The 20,909-nt window shown below is 31.7% G+C and overlaps 1 long non-coding RNA gene and 4 other non-coding genes across 5 annotated transcripts; all 5 read right to left on the bottom strand.

Annotated features, from left to right (window-relative positions):
• Nucleotides 1-17,392: 17,392 nt before the first annotated feature.
• On the bottom strand, nt 17,393-20,089 carry LOC127118503 (uncharacterized). The gene is made up of 2 exons (XR_007802238.1): nt 18,344-20,089; nt 17,393-18,235 (listed from the first exon to the last, which is right to left on the bottom strand). It is a non-coding gene; the product is annotated as an uncharacterized LOC127118503 (long non-coding RNA).
• On the bottom strand, nt 18,750-18,890 carry LOC127124751 (small nucleolar RNA snoR83). Its single transcript, XR_007804218.1, has one exon. It is a non-coding gene; the product is annotated as a small nucleolar RNA snoR83 (small nucleolar RNA).
• On the bottom strand, nt 19,189-19,272 carry LOC127124757 (small nucleolar RNA snoR31). The gene has a single exon (XR_007804226.1). It is a non-coding gene; the product is annotated as a small nucleolar RNA snoR31 (small nucleolar RNA).
• LOC127124789 (small nucleolar RNA snoR136) lies at nt 19,343-19,483 on the bottom strand. The gene has a single exon (XR_007804259.1). It is a non-coding gene; the product is annotated as a small nucleolar RNA snoR136 (small nucleolar RNA).
• Nucleotides 19,554-19,639, bottom strand: LOC127124810 (small nucleolar RNA SNORD25). Its single transcript, XR_007804282.1, has one exon. It is a non-coding gene; the product is annotated as a small nucleolar RNA SNORD25 (small nucleolar RNA).
• Nucleotides 20,090-20,909: the final 820 nt, after the last annotated feature.

The raw sequence follows: 20,909 nt of genomic DNA, 5'->3' as shown, positions 1-20,909 counted from the left end.
ACTTGTAGCGATAAAATTTTGAGATTAAGTTATTGATTAACTTAACTCGCAAAGCAAGTGTCGTCACCGTGCTTTTATTATTTCCAAAGGGAAAGGAAAAAGTACAAACAAAACCCAAGAAAGTTTTTAAAACAAAACTAATAAAAAGAGCTAAGGGTAAGGGGGTTAGTTATGCAAAGGGAATGTATTAGCACCCTAAACATCCATGGTACTCCATGGGAACCTCTTTGAAAATCTGTATATTTTGGCTTTAAAAAATGTTGTTTGCAAAAGATTGGAGAGATGAGAAAAGAAATGTTTTTTATGATTTTTGTGATTGCCAAGACTTTCTGAGTCTCATGCCTACGTATCAACAAAGTGAAATGGAGGATCAAAACCTTGCAGTTCATGGTAAAAGTGACAAAGATGTTTGTTTTGATTCATTTTTAATGAAAATACATTTTGTCATTTTTAGGAGAATACTTAGTTAGTCACCCACAAGTATGAGAACTTTACATCACCAAAGAGAAGAGCTCCAACTTGGATAAAGATCAGTAAGTACGCCTCTAGCTCTCTTGGGTGGAAAAGAATAATCATCAATACTATGGGGATAGGAGAATTACATCTCAACTATGGAAATGACTCATGTCTAAACTTTGAGAAAAGTTTAAAAGAAAAGGTGCACAAAGGGCACAAAATAATTTAAATGAGTTATATATTTTTTTTAAGTCTTTTGAAATTGGTTTTGAATATGCTTAGCATGTATTAACATTTATTAAGAAAAGATTTTCAAAATCACGTGAAAAAATTCAAGGTTTATTGAGAAAGCGGTTCAAGTTTGAAAACAATAAAGTTTTGAAAAGAGAGAGGAGATTTTGAAAATCAAAGAGGGGTAAGGAGAAGAGTAGGCTTTCTTAGAACATAAAGTAAAAGCTGGGGAGGAAAGATCTAACCAAGAGATAGCAAGATTTGTTACATAAGTCAAGCAAGAATTTCCTCCTTTGGATTAAGCCTCAAACAAGCCAAATAAGCAAAAGAATATACCATGCATCAGATGAAATCAAAGTAGTCAAGCCAAATCTTCAAAAGAGGTCCAAAGTCAAAGGTACCAAATGAAATCAAGATCTCAAATCACAACTCCCAAAGCAAGGGTCAAGATCCTAGTTCTAAGTCCATAACTCCACAACAATGCTAAGGATAGTAACCTCAAGTCCACAAATCTAGAGAACCAATTTTTAGAAGTTTATTCCTTTTATAAATTCCTTTAAAAGAAAAAGAAATCCAAATAGGCAAAGAGTAAAAGAGCATAAACATAAACAATATGATGTGGGATGCTAAAGTAAAAGCATAAAGTAAATGACAAAAAAAGTAAAGATCATAATATAAATGACATTAAAATAAAGTTAATACAATAAAATATTAATAAATGATGTTAGTAATCAAAAGAGAAAGGCAATTTGTCATTTTTTGTAGAACACTCAACTATTCACTCACAAACATGAAAACATGGACATTTATATCACCTATGAGAAGGACTCCAACTTGGATAGAATCAACAAGTATGTCATTAGCTCTCATAAATGAAAAGGAAGCAATATTTTCACACAATACCATGAGGAGTAGGAGACTTACAATGTCACTTATGTAAATGACTTACTTTCGGGACAAATTTAACGATATATTAAGCAATCGTAATTGGACTTATGTAGAAGTCATAACTATTTAAGGTCGGTCAATAACAACGTTTGTGTTAATACATGCTAGAGAAATGAGATGTAAATCATTCTCCTAAACCTATGCCACAAAAAAAAGATAATTGATCAAGTACAAAGGCTATGAGAGTGGTCCATTACATCAATTTATACTCCGTAGTACCCAGTACAAACTTATGCATCAATAAAAGTACCCTAAATGATCAAAGACCAATTAAGAGGTAGATTTGAAATGATGAAAGTTCATCAAACACCAATCCATACATCATGTACTAGATGGACATAAACCATCCAATTGATCAAGAGGAAGAGAAAGAGATGAAAAAGAAGAGGACAAGAGAGATCACACCAAAATTGGATCAGATGTTTGATCAAGTCACCATCAAGATCTATCATCCATTTTGGTGTATTAGGGTTTTCAACCCATCAACACCCAAGATCCATTGAATTTGATGAGACATATGATTAAAACAACCATGATCCGAGGCCAACAGAAGTCCATAAAGGTCATACAAATATAAAATGCAATAAAATGAATTAAAAATACTTTTAAAATGAATTTTAAAATGGAAATGAATAGGAAAACCCATAAAGTCCTTCAAAACACCAAATAAATGGTCAAGAAAATTATGGAAGGTTGGAAACAAAATAAGAAGCATATAATAAAATTCTCTGAATTTTAAAATGGAGAAAACTATTTTAAACCGATTAAAACAAAGGAGAAAAGGAGAAATTCCATGAAAATAGAAAATCAATAAAATAAAATATGCAAAAATAAAATTCAGATGAAGAAAAATAAAAGAGAATTTTAGAAGTTATTTTGTGATTTTTTGGATGTAAAATGAATTTCCTAGGAATTTTAAAAGAAAATGCAATTAAAAAAAAATAAAAAAATACGGAGCGTTGGATCTGGCCTCATTAATTGACGTGGCAGATCCAACACTCACAAGGCTAGGGCGTACGATGGAATTTAGCTAAAATAAAACACGGGATTGCATTTAAATTGAACAAATTAGAGCATTTTAATTGTCCAACGTGTCTGGCCAAACTCAGACAACCTGAAACACTATGGTCATCTTCCCCGATGATCCCTCATCGGAGCTTCATCATTTGGTAATTTCAGAACACGGGACCACCACCAATGTGATCTCCTCCGCAACATGAATTCAACTTCATGCTCCAAATTCATTTATCTAAATTGAGCATGGGAAATTTTAGAGAAGTTTCAGAAGCAAGTAAGCCACGAAAAATAAAATTAAATGATGAATACGAACAACCAACACCAAATAAGTTAGGGGAAAGCATCAGAGAGTGAAGGACTATAGTATGGCAACTTGTTTGAGTTCAAATAATGCTCAGAACTACCTTGTCCAAATGGTGAATAAAAGTCGACGAAGCTCGATCTGATTAGAGCATTCAATGAGGTCGCAAATCCTGGGAATTGTTGCAAAAGCTTCAGAGGGGGCCGAAAATGCTAATGGAATCAAGAAATTGGGTTCAATCAAGCTGGAATTCAAAACACGATAGTTGATTTTTTTTGGAAATTTTCAAATTGAAGCGGAGATTTCCTGGCTCTCAAAAGCTTGGAAATGAATGCAATAGCTTCCTCTATTTATAGGGAATGTGTTTGGATCCGAATACGTGTGGAATCAAGCTTAATTCATGAAAAACAAATTTGATCATGAAGTGAGAAAAGTGTGACTTGCAATTCATCAAACCTCATCCAAATCATGTGTTTCCAGGGTCAATTAACTTCTGGAGACTTGGTTAAACATGTTTAGGTCCAAAACGCGTGTTAATTTGGCTTGTAATTGAGAATTAGTGAATCAAATCTGAATCATGGTGATTTCTTCAGTTTTAAGTTACCATGTACAACTCAATAGGGCATCTTGCTCATGAGACTTTTTGATCCCATTCTTCTTACATTGTGTTGACATCATATCAAAGATTACAATATGCGGAGAAAGTTTGCATTTGGATGCTTGAGCACAAAATTATGTCATGTTGAAGTTGGCACGAAAAAACTGGTCATGTAACTTGGAAATTTTTGAGTATCCAATGGCTGAAAATGACTTCTAATGTGTCAATGGATTGCATGGTCTTCCAAACATATTTTGACTTTGATCCTTGAAGCAAACTTGTAGAGTGAATCGCAAATGATATTTTTCAAAAATAATAAGCCTCAAATGTTAAGAATTCAAGAAGTTATAAATCTTGAAAGTTGAGAAAAAGTCACTTGAAAATAGGTCAAATTTCACTAAGTCCACAAATGACCTATAATGTCTCCAACCTTTTGATAATCTTACAAGCATAATTGGCTCTTGTCATGTAAAGATAAGTTGTATAGGATAATAAGAAGAGTCATATGCAAAAAGAAGCATTCAAAAATGTTGAGAATTGAAGGAGTTATAATCCTTTGGACTTTAATTGCAAATGTTGACTTTTGGTCAAACCATCTTGGAATAAGCTTGTGCACTTGAACTTTTCTTGCATTTCAAGGTAGATGGATGATCATATGAACTCAAAATAAAGTGTCATTTAATGTCCTTTGGTTGGATTTCTCAAAGTTTGAGGAAACTTATTGAAGAAGGCATGAAAATAAACACATGAACCTTTGACTTTTCTTGAGAAGTAAGCCACAGGACTTTGAGATGCTCTTGATCCAAACGAGATTGAAAGGTTCTTGAGAACCTTAGAGATCATGCTTAAGAGATAAATCCCTTGAGAACCAATGGTTGACCATACTTTGTTGAAGAATCAAAACAAACCCTAGTTGATGATCCATGCTTGATGTTCTTGATGGAAAATCCCTACCTTGCACAATAGACTTAAACAAAACATGTTTTTGATATTTTGATTAGTAGTTAGATAAGTAATGGACATATAAACACAAAAGGTAAAACACTAACAAAGAGGTGTTTGATGATCCCTACAAAAGGCAAACCCCATAGATAAGAGGGAGAGGACCAAGATGTGATCTTGTCTGTATGCAAGGGTGCAAATGGTATGAGGGACCTTAGGGTTAAAAATTAGGGTATGACAAATGTTCCTATTTAAGTTTCTTCAATTCGGAGATATGGAGATTGAAATTTTCGTCTCGACGATATTGAAGAGACTTAAATACATAAAACCCAATTTTTGGCCCTAAGATATCGCCAAAAATGCTTATGATATGAATGTAGACAAGGATCTCTGTGGGGAACATAGCGACACGAGAGACAAAGAATTGTTGGAGAAAAGAGGAGACTAAAACTCCGCATGGGAAATACCAGTTTCCAAAAGGGGAAAACCCAACTAGGGACAAACAAAGTTCCACAGGGGAACAACTCGGCTCAGGAATAAATATTGAATTAGGAAGAAACCAATGCATAGTTAGAAAATAAACAAACCAAATGGACCAAATGGGGAAGACTTATCAAAGCAAGACTCCGCCGGGGGAAAGATCAATCAAAGGGGAAAGATCAATCAAATGGGATGCCTAACTCCACTAGGGGAGAAATATTACCTAACTATCATCCAAGTGATACCTTAACAAAGGTAATAGGCCCAAAATGAAAGATTATCAACTATCATCCAAGTGATAGCTTAACAAAGGTAACCAACCAAAGATAATAGGAATATTACCTATTATCACCTCAGTGATAGCTTAACAAAGGTGATAAGCTCAAAAAGGGGAAATTACCAACTACCAGCCAAGTGATAGCTTAACAAAGGTAACCAACCAAAGATAAGAGGGATATCACCTACTATCATCCCAGTGATAGCTTAACAAAGGTAATAAGCTTAAAAAGGGAAAATTACCAACTACCATCCAAGTGATAGCTTAACAAAGGTAACCAACCAAAGATAAGAGGGATATTACCTACTATCAGCCCAGTGATAACTTAACAAAGGTAATAAGCTCAAAAAGGGAAGCTTACCAACTACCGGCCAAGTGATAGCTTCAAAAAGGTAACCAACCAAAGATAAGAGGGATATTACCTACTATCAGCTCAGTGATAGCTTAACAAAGGTAATAAGCTTCTATTCAGGCTTATATCAATAAATTTATGGAAATATTTGTCATATTTCTTTATAATATCACCAGAACCTATAGAGGCTTTTGAAAGAATTTTCTTTTCGGGTTTGAGACTCTTCCTTTGGGGCACAGAGTTGTTGCTTTTCAAAATGAGATTTTCTTCACTCAAACTTGAAAAGTCTTTCTGGAGCTTATAGTAAGCTTCTGACTCAAATACATGAATCTTCTTCAGATTCTTGTATTTGTTCATAAGATTTTGATATTTTTCCATAACTTTTGATAAACTAGATTCCAGCTCAGAACAAGAAAGTTCAGAAAATACCTCTTCAGAATCTAACTCAGATTTTGATTCTGGTTGAATTGTTTTTTCAGGAGCTTCTGTGCAAGCCTTGATACTTAGGAATTTACAGTAATAATTTGTATAAGAAGTAAGTTTGTATAACGAACAAGATTTAATCAAATGATAAAAGTCTTATTCTCTTTCAAAATATGAAGATTCAAGAACAAATGCTCTATAAGTGCTCAAAGATACTTTGTTGAATATGATATAAAAATGTATTTCAAAAAGTATATTAGTGTAAAGGTTCTATTGAAAATTATGCAGAGAAATTTCATGATTAATTTGAAAGAGGTGAATGTAAAATGAAACTGTGAATGTATTTATAGTGATGAAAGCATCCCTTGATAAAATATGGCAATGGTTTGAAAATATTTATGAAATATAATGAGATTAATTTAAGAGATGCCATGAAAAGGAGTGAGTGAAGTAGTGAACATGAATCAGTATTTTTCCAAACTTGTTTAGGTACAATTGATTGCACAATCCTGTCAATCGATTGCAAGGACTAAAAAATTGAAAAAATGAACTGATGCAATCGATTGCAGAAACATGTTAATCGATTGCAGTGGTTAAAATTTTAAATTTCAAATTTCTATTCAATCGATTGCACAATTATGTCAATCAATTGCTTGCTTAATTAAATTGAAAAAATTTCTAAGTCCACAACTTTATGCATGCATCAAAATTTATTTTCAACTAATGCAATTAAAACATTTTAAAAAATATTTTAACAAAGTATGACATGAATATTTTCAAATGTATGATCAGTAAAATTGAGAACTTTAAGATTGCATATGATATGAATTTCTATATATCTTGATTGACCAAAAGCAATTTTTTCTCTTCTTCTTTGATAAGGAAATTTAAGCTTGAATTCATTATCTTCATCAAAATTTGTTGGAAGCTTGTCTTCACACCTACAAGTTAAACTCTTTATAAAATCTTCACGCCCAACAACCTACTCCAAAGTCTCTGCTCTGTAATGATCTTTACTTAATCTTGTTGATATCTTAAGTGTTGGTATGTTTGAAGATTGAGAAGAACTCTCACCTTGTCTGTAGGCTTCCACACAACGCTACCAATATGGACCTGAAGAGAAGAATGTCCTTCTTTTTTACTCGAATTGTCGAAACCAACCACAACATCACACATCTTGAGAACCTCTGAAATCTTAATTAAATCTTCAAAGACACATTAAATTCAAAAACATCTCAAAAACAATCACGAATCTCAAAATATGAGATTCTTATCCATGTAATAATGGATAAAGAATAAGGTAGAAGACGAAAGAAATCACTTACAAGTGTCCAAAAAAGATTCAAAACTCTTTTGGAAATATGAGAGAACAAGTAGTTTGTGAGTTTTCAAATTAATATTGGAAGTGTGTGTTTTCTAATATTTTGAAGGTTTTTGAGAGAAAAACGGTATCTATATGTGTTGGAGATCTAGTCTAAAAATGAGACAAAATGGTGTATGATTTAAGTTCAAAGCAAGAGTTATAATTGGAATCAAAAAACCAAGTGATTTAAATCAATAAGCAAAAACTATATGAAATTCATTTGTGTGATTTGAATCACAAGGTCTGTGATTCAAATCACTTGACTCGAGTCAAATAATCGGTTGCTCCCAGTCAGAGTTCTAAAAGCCACCAGGAGAATTTCTATTTCATAATGATTCGAATCACACAATTTTGTGATTTGATTCAAATTGCTTTAATTCAAATTAGACCTTCCTTTGATTCGAATTAGAAGATCTGAAAATATATCCTCTGATTCAAATCAGACTAACTGTGTAATTCGAGTTACACTGGCCAAATTTCCTTTTCAATAATTTTTAAAGGATTTTTGAGATTCTACAATGGTCATGATTTAAATCATTCTCAAGCATAGTTTTTGACTGACAAACTCAATAGATTGATTTCAATCATATTGCTTAAGCTATAATCAAATACTTGGACTCATACATGCTAAAATACGAATCTAAATATCAATTGCATAATTGATGAGGAGACTCAATAAGATAAAAACTAGAACCAAACGCTTATAAGACAAACATGAAAATCATAACACTTAAGGTATCAGAAATATGCAACTTCAAAAATGAGTCATGAAATCATCTTCTTCAAAATATTGTAATGAGTTGAATTCTGTAAATATTATCAATATGCAAGAAAATGATATATCTATTATATTATATATATTTAAAGCTTGTAATGTGATTTTAAAATAAAACCTTAAAACTAACGACCAACTTTCCATGGTAGTATTCAAAATGGTATCATAAATAAGTACTATTTAATTTGTTAAAATTGAAATAAACTTAATTGTTATAGAGTTTAATATTAAAAAGATATATCAAAAATAAAATTAACTTATTTTCATAAAAGAAGAATTTATTCCAAAACAAATATATAAATGTTATATAAGATTTTTGAAATATATATATATATATATATATATATATATATATATATATATATATATATATATATATATATATATATATATATATATATATATATATATATTCGTTAGATTAAAATATTTTTGAATTTGTCATAATTTAAATTCATGACCTTTTATAGAAAATAAATTTTTGTTTTAACTTTTTAAGAAGTAAAGATGAATTTTAAAAGATACTGCAACATGAGAAACATGAGAATATGAATTATATGCCACAAAGGAAATTGAAATGTTAAAACGCAAAGGTGCATTTTTAATGGATTATAAATAGATATGTTTACTTTATGCTCAAAAAAGAATTATTTTAAAAATATGAATAAATTTAAAGTGTCATTTTTTATAGGCAATAAAATTATCAAAAGGAGAACAAGGGGCGAAATCTTTACAATAGGAGAATGCGGAAATGTTACATCCACTTTAAACAGTTTGCAAGAGAAATAAATTTGTCATAGAAATTATAGGAGGTAGCTAAGTTAGAGTCTAAAACAGACCCTCTCCAAGAGCAAAATTTGATAGAATTTATAGTATCATCTACATTAAATATCCCTCCTCTAAAAATGTGATTATTTCTATCAATCCAAATGAACCAAAACCGTAGATGCCCAAAAGATATTCCCCAAATCATTTCGAAACCTCTAAATAAGGCTTTAATGCACCAAAGGCTAACCCAATTGCTTTTTCTAACTAAAAGATTACCATCCTTATGGTTTACATCCTTAATTGTACCATAGTCTCAAAAAATTAGTCATTTTTCTTAAAATTTATAACTTAATGCATAAATTCAAATCTCGTGAACAAAAACTTAATTCTACTAAAAAAATTATTTAAAAGCAACTTAATCGGCACAAAATATTTATCATTTGGGAGACTTAGACTCTTGATATCTATTTTGAGCGTCAAAATTTAAGAATAAGTATAAAAATCAACTTTTTATACAAAATCAAGTATAGGTCTCATGAACAATTCAAATATTCTTCCTATTTTTTTTTCAACACTCATAAGAATGCGGTAATCTCAAAATCTCATAAACAACAAATTTCTTGAATCTAAATACTCAAATTAAAGCCTCAAATCATATCCAAAAACAAAGAACATTGAAACATTATAATTTTCTAAACAAAATTAACCATTCAAAGTAACATGCAATCTTCATAAACTACATGCAAGACCTCAAAACTCACATAAGATTTAAGATTGAAGAAAATTGAGAAAAATACAGATTGAGACGATCTAAATCCCATGAAAGATAGATCTACAATTTCATGCTTTAGCAGCATTCACTAAAGGTTCCTCTTTCAGTTCTTCACATTCTTTAATAAAATGTCCTGGATTCTTACAATTGAAACATAACTTTTCACTGGAAGTGCAATCGAATGCATAATGCCCAATATCTCCACACCGGAAACATTTTGGGACTCGAACTCTTTTATAACCATCCCCTCCTCCCTCAAATTCATGGTTCATTGGATGTTCTTGTCCTCTATCATTCTCTTGCTTGTCACTCTCATCTTTCAAATTACTTGAATGCATCATCCTCCTAGAATTTCCTTTACCACCATCTTCAAGTGCAAAAAGAAATAAGGGAAGAATTAGAATCATAACATAAACAAGTTTGAGAATTGTAGCCATATTATTTTATTTTTGCATGTGAGAAATATTGTATAATTTGATCTCTTTATAATGTATAAAGTTTATGTGCTTATAAAAAATAATTAGATGGTTTTTAGTTTAAAACCCCTTCATAGAATTATAATCGTGGTCAAATAGCTTTTAAGTAATATTATTATGTTGTGTTTGTCCCTTTAACACATCAATTAAGGAGGGCATGTAACAAATTTGTTTATCATTAAAAACTCATTCTTTTTTTAACTAACTTGCACCTCTTTTGTTAATCTTTCATGAGAATAAAGAGAAAATTTTCTTTTTATACAATGGCAAAGTTACTTGTGGATAAATCATTATTGGAGTGAGAACATGTTTGAGTGACTTATGTTAGAAATATTAATTTATAAATCAGAAAGATCGAGGATAGAATCATGAATGAAATCGGTTTTTTTTATAAGTATTTCAAATATTCTTAAATGATTTAGAGTTGGAACGCAGAAATATGTAGGATAATTCAGTTTATACTCAAGTTTGCATAAGACCGATGAAAACTCGAATGTAGAAAAGGGTTTCTAAAATATTAGTGAATAGGATGTATGTTTTTGTTATGTTTTTTTAAATTCGGAATGACGTATTTATAAGTTATATTGGTGTTGTTTCACAAGGTTGCGGTCCTTTGTGAAACAACTTCCTTTTATCAAGAGTTACAAGTTTTTGTCAAAACTTACGTAATTTTATCAAAAGTTGCATTGTTTCGCTTACTACAACATTCTTCAAGAGTTTTTTACTTTCATTCTGCAACACTTCACGAAATGTTGTCTATTTATGAATTCAAATTCATTACAACATTTCACAAATGTTGTCTATTTATGAATTCAAATTCATTACAACACTTCACAAATGTTGTCTTTTTCTGAATTCAAATTTAATCTTTACTTACATATTTTCTTTTCATTTTAAAACACATTCAAGATTAATAATTATTAATAATTTACAATAACATATTATATGATGAATTTTGTGCTTGATCATTGGATTAAAAAATAATATGTATTTAATTTAGCATTTGCATGACTTATTCTAAATTATCACTCACAACAATTATATAATTCATATTAATTTATAAAGTAATTTAGTATTGAATAAAATCAAATTGTTTTTCAAAATCATTTTAAGTAGATTTAATTTTCAAGTGAATGTAAAAAAAAGACATATTTTTATTTGATAAATAAAATATATGTGTATTTGATAAAAGGAGAAAACTTACTTAGTGTCATTTATACTATTTCCTAATAAAAATATGACAAATGTATTTAAATATTATTTTATGATTGAAAATAAAAGGAAATTGTGTATTTGTAACAGAAAATTATTTATCATATTTTCATTGAAAAAAATACAAATTATACCTAAAAATTATATTTAAGTTTTCTTTTTGATAAAAACATATTTTATTTAAATATAATTTAGGGTTGATATACTCAACCAAAAACTATGTATGCAGATGCATTTATTTATAAATATTTAAAACGTATATAAAACGTTGATGCTTGAAAATACCCCCTTTATAAAATGAGAAATCTAATGCCAATCTAAATTTCCCTTTGTACATTTGTATATTGCCCCAGACAACTTATTTTAATTTTTTAAAATATTCTCACTAGATAGTTATTTTATTTATGTTGGACTTTGCTAAGATACATATTACAATGTTTTTTATTCATATTTCAGAATTTTGATAGAATATAGAACATGATATTTGGCCATCTAGTGTCTAGAAAGTTATGTCTAAAGTGTTAGATAAGTAACCACACAAAAAAAAGTGTTAACATAATGTGTGTTTGTCGCCTTCAACTGATCAAAGGTGTATTTAATGCATAGAATATAAAGATTAAATTATTTATTATTAGTGGTAGATACGATCAAAAGTTTATCAATTTTAATTACAATTATATTTGGTTCAAATGGGAAGAGGATGTATTTTGAAACTAATTTATTTTATTATTTTTGAAATTTCATTACGAGACTCATAGAATTTATTGTTCATAATTTGATAACAAATTTATTATCGAAATATATGTATTCAATCAGATAATATTATAAAATATTTTATAAAAATGTAATAATAATAATAATAATAATAATAATATATTTTAAAAATATTATTAAATATAATAAAATTTAAAGAAAATTATCATAAAGAAAAATGTTAAAATAATTATAGTGACATCAAAATTTAAAGATAAAATATGAGGTTTACTTGTGAAAAGAAACAAATTTTTAAACACGAGAAAATACTAACATCAAAAAAAGAAGAAGAGAAATACACAACTATAGTAATTAAAGTCTCAATTTTTAAAAAACGATGTCACGTGGAAGGGGGCGACCGAAGAAGAAGGTGTCTCGTTCGTCGGAAAATCGTGAATCGAGCTCAAAAATCACGACGCAAGAAGATACGGGGCAATCAAAAGTGGATAACCCAACCATTAGAGACGATGAAGCGAAAGATGAGGATGGAAAAGGGGAAGGGTTAGGGATTGATGGAAATTCTGATAGCACGAAGGAACCGTCCATGGAGGTGAAGAACAACGTGAAGGGGGCTAAATTGTGGGTGGACATCATCAGAGGTAGCAGAGATACAACAAATGGTAGGTCATTATATTTGTGGCACCAAAGGTCGTAGATGGTGAAATTGAAGTCGAAATTGAGAATGAAGATGTGGAATTTGAGATGAGATTTTGGGAATGCTCTTTGATCATGTATGTGATTAGGGAAAACCTGAGCATGAATGTTGTGAAGGATTATATGATTAAGTCATGGAACTTTGTTCAATTGCCCGAAATTTTCTACAATGACGAAGGATATTTCATATTAAAGTTCAAATTAGAGAAAGATAAAGATGAAGTGATGATCAGGGGGCCATATACGATCCATAACATGCTTATGTTCTTAACAGAATGGAACCCTGATTTTTCAATGGAAAGAGATATGTTGATAGTGATACTTGTAGCGGTAAAATTTTGAGATTAAGTTATTGATTGACTTAACTCGCAAAGCAAGAGTCGTCACCGCGCTTTTATTGTTTCCAAAGGGAAGGGGAAAAGTACGAACAAAACCCAAGGAAATTTTTAAAACAAAACTAATAAAAAGAGATAAGGGTATGGGGGTTAGAATTGAAGTAGTTGTGATCCTTGGGACTTTAATTTCAAATGTTGACTTTTGGTCAAACCATCTTGGAACAAGCTTGTGCACTTGAAATTTTCTTGCATTTAAAGGTAGATGGATGATCATATGAACTCAAAATAAAGTGTCCTTTAATGTCCTTTGGTTGGATTGCTCAAAGTTTGAGGCAACTTGTTGAAGAAGGCATGGAAATAAACACATGAACCTTTGATTTTTCTTGAGAAGTAATCCACAAGACTTTGAGATGCTCTTGATCCAAATGAGATTGAAAGGTGCTTGAGAACCTTAGAGATCATGCTTGAGATATAAATCCCTTGAGAACCAATGGTTGACCACACTTTGTTGAGGAATCAAAACAAATCCTAGTTGATGAGACATGTTTGATGTTCTTGATGGAAAATCCCTACCTTGCACAATAGACTTAAACAAAACATGTTTTTGATATTTTGATTAGTAGTTAGATAAGTAATGGACATATAAACACAAAAGGTAAAACACTAACAAAGAGGTGTTTGATGATCCCTGCAAAAGATAAACCCCAAAGATGAGAGGGAGAGGACCAAAATGTGATCTTGTTTGCATGCAAGGATGCAAATGGTATGAGAGACCTTAGGGTTAAAAATTAGGGTATGACAGATGCTCCTATTTAAGTTTCTTCAATTCAGAGATATGGAGATTGAAATTTTCGTCTCGACGATATTGAAGAGACTTAAATACATAAAACCCAATTTTTGGCCCTAAGATATCGCCAAAAATGCTTATGATATGAATGCAGACAGGGATCTTTGTGGGGAACATAGCGCCACGAGAGACAAAGAATTGTTGGAGAAAAGAGAAGATTGAAACTCCACATGGGAAATACTAGTTTCCAAAAGGGGAAAACCCGACTAGGAATAAACAAAGTTCCATAGGGGAACAACTCGGCTTGGGAATAACTATTGAATTAGGAAGAAACCAATGCATAGTTAGAAAACAAACGAACCAAATGGACCAATGGGGGAAGACTTATCAAAGCAAGACTCTGTCGGGGGAAAGATCAATCAAAGGGGATGCCTAACTCCACTAGGGGAGAAATATTGCCTAACTATCATCCAAGTGATAGCTTAACAAAGGTAATAGGCCCAAAATGAAAGATTACCAATTATCAGCCAAGTGATAGCTTAACAAAGGTAACCAACCAAAGATAATATGAATATTACCTACTATCACCTCAGTGATAGCTTACCAAAGGTAATAAGCTCAAAAAGGAGAAATTACCAACTACCAGCCAAGTGATAGTTTAACAAAGATAACCAACCAAAGATAAGAGGAATATTACCTACTACCAGCCCAATGATAGCTTAACAAAGGTAATAAGCTCAAAAAGGGGAAATTACCGACTATCAGTCAAGTGATAGCTTAACAAAGGTAATCAACCAAAGATATGAGGGATACTATGAGCCCAATGATAACTTAACAAAGGTAATAAGCTCAAAAGGGGAAGATTACCAATTATCGGCCAAGTGATAGCTTAACAAAGGTAACCAACCAAAGATAAGAGGGATATTACCTACTATCAGCCTAGTGATAGCTTAACAAAGGTAATAAGCTCAAAAAGGGGAAATTACCAACTACCAGCCAAGTGATAGTTTAACAAAGGTAACCAACCAAAGATAAGAGGAGTATTACCTACTATCAGCCCATTAATAGCTTAACAAAGATAATAAGCTCAAGGGACCAAAGTTCACCACAGGAATAAACTGGAGAGAAACAGTCAAAGAAGACTTAACCTGATAAGGAAATAAACTTAACTGGGGACTAATTCCATCCAGGTGATGAACTAGAAAGGAAAATTGAAACAAAACCTTCCATGGGGATCAAACTTCATGGGAAATTAGAAATGATAAGTGTTTTCTACTTAAGGTTGACACGCTATTGGAGAGAGGACGCACACACTCTACGGGGAGGAAAACACCAGAGAACAGGGAATTAGATCTATTACCAACTGTTCCAGATCCTCTGATTCTTACTTTTTGATTTCCTCCAAAGCCTACGATACCAACATCTTTAAGTTCCAGGTCTTTGAACATATGCTTTCTTTCCGCCATGTGTCACGAGCATCCAGATTCCAAGTACCATGGCTGGTGTTTTAACTTTGCTGCATTGGATATCTCTTCATAGTCAGACTCTGTTTCAAATGAACTTCCAGAGGTAGTGGCCATGAATGTTATGTTTGTATGCTCCTCTTCGTAATCAGATTTTGGGGCTTTAAATTCAGAATCATCCCATGTTGCCATGAGTCCTTTCTTCTTTACTTTGAAGGAGTTCTTCTTGAAGCTTTCTTTTCTGTATCTATCCTTCTTTAACTTTGAGCAGTCACTTTTATAGTGTCCATACTCTTTGCATTCAGAACATGTTACTTCCTTGTTGGGTCTGCCTCTAGAGGTTGAATTTGAACAGTTTCCCTTCTGTCTGGGCCTTCTGAAGTTGTTTTATCTTTTTCTCCAAAGCTGTTTGATTCTTCTTGAAAGGAGAGATAATTCTTCTTCATCATCATAATCTTCATTCTCAGAGTTATCAACTTCTTCCTCTTCGGCTTGAAAGGCTTTGCTCCTTTCTGCCTTTCTTCTTTCTGATCTAGATTTTAGAGCAACATATTTGCTTTTATTCTGAGATTCATCTTCTTCTAACTCTATTTCATGACTTCTGAGAGAGCTGATAAGTTCTTCAAGACTTATGTTGTTTAGATCCTTGGATAACTTCATAGCAGTAACCATAGGTCTCCACTTCTTTGGAAGACTTCTGATTATCTTCTTGATATGATATGTTGTAGTAATCCTTTATCCAGAACCTTGAGTCCAACAACCAAGGTTTAGAACCTTGAGAACGTCACTTCAACAACTTCATCATCTTCCATTTGTTTCCCTGTTGGTTATCTTCTCGTATTCGTTGTAGAAAATATCATTTAACAGAATGGTTCTTGCTTTATGGTGATTCTTGAAACCACGCTTCTAATCATCACTCATTTTGCTTCTTGGAATAGAAATATCAATTGCATAAATGGGTGGTTCATAACCATTTATAATCATATCCCAGAGATCAACATTAGAGCCTAGGAAGAAACTTTCAATTCTATCCTTCCAGTAGTCAAATTTTTCTCAATAAAAAATTAGAGATTTTGTGTTGTAGCTATCTCTTTCATTTGTGTTAGCCATGAATTTTTTTCTCACCCTGAGTATCTCTACACGGTTAAGTGTTTGATTCAAAAAGTAATAGCATAGCCTAAGCTCTAATATTAATTGATAATAGAGAAAAACAATAAAGGGGGATTTGAATTGTTTTCACATGAATTAAAAACTTTTGCAACACCACACACACAAAATAAATACTAACAACATAAAGAGTTTATCCAGGTTCGCTTGAAATTCAAAGTTATTCAAGTCCACTCGGTCTGGATGATTTCGCCTTCAATAAGGATTTAATTCACTAATCTCACCAGATTACAAAATACATCTAAGAGTTTAACAACCTCTTAGCCCTCTCAAGTCTATAGACCTTTATATAACACTTTGAGATTTCGTACCAGTTCTGGAATTAATGGTAGTAAATTTCTTATCATTTTCATAACAATCGTGGAGGGAAATCAATGGAGTTTTCGTACCAATTGTGGAGTTAATAGTAGTAAATTTCTTATCATTTTCATAACAATCTTGGAAGATAACTCAGACCTTACGAATTGTTGCAAAAGCTTCAGAGGAAGTTGAAGATGCTAATGAAATCAAGAAATTGGGTTCAATCAAGTTAATGATAGTGAGTTTTTCTTAAAAAATCCAAATTGAAACAAAGATTTCTTGACTCTCAAAAACTTGAAAATGAATGCATTCCCTTCCTCTAATTATAGAGAATGCTTTTGGATCCAAATACATCTGAAATTAATTCATGCAAAACAAATTTGATCATGAACTAGGAAAAATGTGACTTGCAATCCATCAAAGCTCAACCAAAACATACATATCTAGGATCAATTAACTTCTAGAGACTTGGTTAAATATATTTAAATCCAAAACATGCTAATTTGACTAGTAATTGAGAATTAGTAAAGTTCAAATCCGAATGCTGAAAATATATGTATTGGTAAGGGCAAGACAGAGAGAGCTAAGGCTCTCAAAGTTTAGGTTGTGTAACAAGATCCGAATGTTGGAAATATAGGAATGAGAAATGTCCTAGCATTTAACTCTAGTTTAAGAGACGGTAATACACTTCCGAAAGTAGAAATTAACGTCAAAATATATTATTTTTCAACAAATGAATTTCTCATTATTAACTGGAATCAAAATTTACATTTCTAAGTTTTAGACATAATCATTATCCTAAATCCCTCTTTATAAATACTAGTATAGTTATAGGATTGAGGCAGGTCACATCCCTATAATGACGACCATGTCCTGATCTACAGAGATTTTGTCCAACAGTTCACCACTATTAACTTATAGATCCGTGATAAATAGAGACTTTGTCCAACTGGTCATCCCTATAATCTTATTCATCTGTGTCACATAGATTTTATCAGTTTCAACTGTCGTGGATCTTCCTCTATGTTCATTAGTATGGGTATTCTCTTGTTACCTCTGGAATCATTTCATTTGGTGGGAAAAATCTCATTAACCTTTTCCATCAATTGTATGCACTATCCAACTGTACAACTATTAAAACTATGGAAACATATATACTGGGATATTAACCCCCATGTTATATGTACCTAATGGTTCCTAAAATTCACCCATTGTCTTAATTAGTCCCCTCACTATAACTTAAATGAACAATACATTCTATTCTATGTAGTGTCGAACATGATATTCGCCTTCACTGGCTTGAAGTCACTGTTGCCAAAGTGAATTGTCTATGACTTGTGACTACATCTTTACCAAGTCGAACATGTAGGAATTGTGACTACATCCTAAGCAAAATTGAAGCCAAGAAAACTTGTCATCAAAACACTGTCGGTTCTAATTGTGTTTTTGAATTGAGTTCAATGTACGAAAAGACTTCTGCAATATATGTGTACCTGGATTTGGATCATCTCCAACGAAAGTTTCACAGAGAGAAATTAAGTGGACAATAATAATATTCAACGAAAAAATAAAGTTCGGGATTGCACTGAAAATATAACAAGCTAGCAGCAACATGGGTTTGAAGAATGCCAAGAGGTAAATCAGAGCCTTTTAGAACGAGGGTGTGAAGGAATGCCAAAGACAACCACGGAATTTTTTTCTGGTCTTTCTTAATCGAACGAGTGCATAATTTATATGTCATCATGACATGTGTTTGAAATAAAAAATGTATTGGTCAGTGGATGCTAAACAACATTGACATAAAACACTAAACTGGTTTAGAAAATTTTGCAACAAAAACAGAATATAACTGACATCTCAAAAAAACAAAGAAACAAGAATATTCAAATATGTAAAACCAAATGTGTGGCATAGTTACTAGTAAACACCTTGATGTAAATTTAAATTAAAGGCATTTATCAGCGAAACTTCCAACCATTAATTTAGGCCTCCCATGAATCAGTGTAAGAACTTGAAAAAATATTCAATCTTATCTGGGATTATGAAGGCCAGCAGCTAATAGGAATTACAAAGAAATCCTTTTAACAATTCCGTATGGTTCATATTATTACCAAAAAAAATGATTAAATCTATATTGAGTAATGTAAAAATCATATTAATTTACTTCATCATCAGTAAGGATAATTCATCTCATCCACAACCTAAGTTGTGTAGGAAGGTGTCCTAAGATTTATTCCAAACTCATCACATGATACATAAAATGCAAAAACAAATGGGCAATATAATACTGTCAAAATACCCTAAATAAACAGAGAAATATACATTACATAACAAACGTATAGATTCAGAAGCATATAGATACATTTAGCATCACAAAATCAGATCAAGTGTTGGATTATATATTTTGCTTCATCCTTATCGACCACAGTTAACAAAACGTTTACAAAGAAACTAGATCTGTAAAAGTCAATTAAGATTTAAATATTATTGAGAAATTTAGTTCCCCGACGTCCAAATACAACATCGAAATTGTAGTAGTGGATAGCGAGGGGAACACAATTATAGGCTTCAATTAAACACTACAAACACATTTGAAAAGTGAAAGCAACAATAAAATCCAGATCTGAAGCCACAGAGTTTCGATAATTAAAAATTGAAAACTTATAAAAACAAGAATCAAAGAGAAAATTGGGTGAAGAACTAGTTAACTCAGCCCCTTAGATGTTCAATAAATCTGCGATCATTCCCGCAAATCATTACAGGTCTGTTAAGAACTCATCACAGTTAAAACTAGTCATTCTCCATACTCATCAATGAAAAGATCTAATTTATAATTCAAAATTTAGTTGTTCTCGCATTCTCCCGCAACCAAAAAAAAGGATTGTGGAAGTGAAATGAAAAAACAACACATATAACTATTGCTTCAAGGGAACGAGTCTAAAGGGAATTGAAACAATCCACATCGACCAGATAGTGAAGCCAATTTCAAATAGCAAATCGAAATCGAAATAGATGCTAGGAAACAATATACGAGCACAAAGTGAAGATTGCAAAATGAAAATTAATAAGCTAACTTCAGAGAGAGTGGACAGAGGAAGAGAAGTGAATGTGAACGGCGCATGAAGTAGAAGGTCTGTATGGTGGGTTATATATAATGAAGATGATAAGTGATCCGACGGCTAGTAAATAAGTAATCGGGTCAAACCCTAATAGCCAGCTTCCGTGTTGAATCGAGAATACCGTTGGGTCTGAATAAGAGTAATAAAAGGCCCAAGGAAAATAAAAGAAAGTTTTACCCATTCCTCTTCATTTATTCCCCTAATTATAAGTTTTTTTTAACCAATATACCTTCGTATCAATAGATTATTTGTTAAAAGGGTTTAATTATTATGCATTATCAGTTTAAAAAGTTTTACACTTACATCATCATCCATTTGTATTATTTTATAGATTTTATAAATAAAAGTTAAATTTATCTTAATATCCAACGGTTATAATTAACTTACAGTATAAAAATTTTTTACACTTTCAGTGTATTTCAATTAAAGTGTTAAAAAATGTCACTTTTCCTCACTTTTATCCAACAATAGTATACTTTTAAATCGGAACAAAATCAATAAATTATTCTATTTTTATTATATCATATAAACATTTAGGAATGGAATTTCGATACTTGTGCTCCACCTGAACTATTTTGCAAAGTATTTCAAATTTGTGGAAATCCTCATCGAAACTCTTTTACGAAATGTTTCAATAGCTTATAAATTTAACACTCCGAAAATCTTGCAACAAGTGTCATGATTTGAATTTTTTTTTTCTAAATGTGTTTTTTGTTATTTTGGAAGTGATGTGAACACGAGACAATGACGGTCGGATTCCGGAGTATGGTTTAGAATGGAGCACTTGATTGTCGCTGGTAGGTAAGGATGAGCATATTGATGCATCTGCATCCGCACCACGGTGAGTTGGATTTTCAGGGGGTCGTACGATATGTCTCTTATGAGTATCATGTTGCTCGTCATTTATGGTTCGGTGAGGTAAGTAAATGACAATTACTTT

Source organism: Lathyrus oleraceus, chromosome 2 (assembly GCF_024323335.1).
Source record: "Lathyrus oleraceus cultivar Zhongwan6 chromosome 2, CAAS_Psat_ZW6_1.0, whole genome shotgun sequence".
Lineage (NCBI taxonomy): Eukaryota > Viridiplantae > Streptophyta > Magnoliopsida > Fabales > Fabaceae > Lathyrus > Lathyrus oleraceus.
The sequence above is the reverse complement of the archived record's forward strand: the minus strand, read 5'-3'. Positions and strand labels throughout refer to the sequence as shown.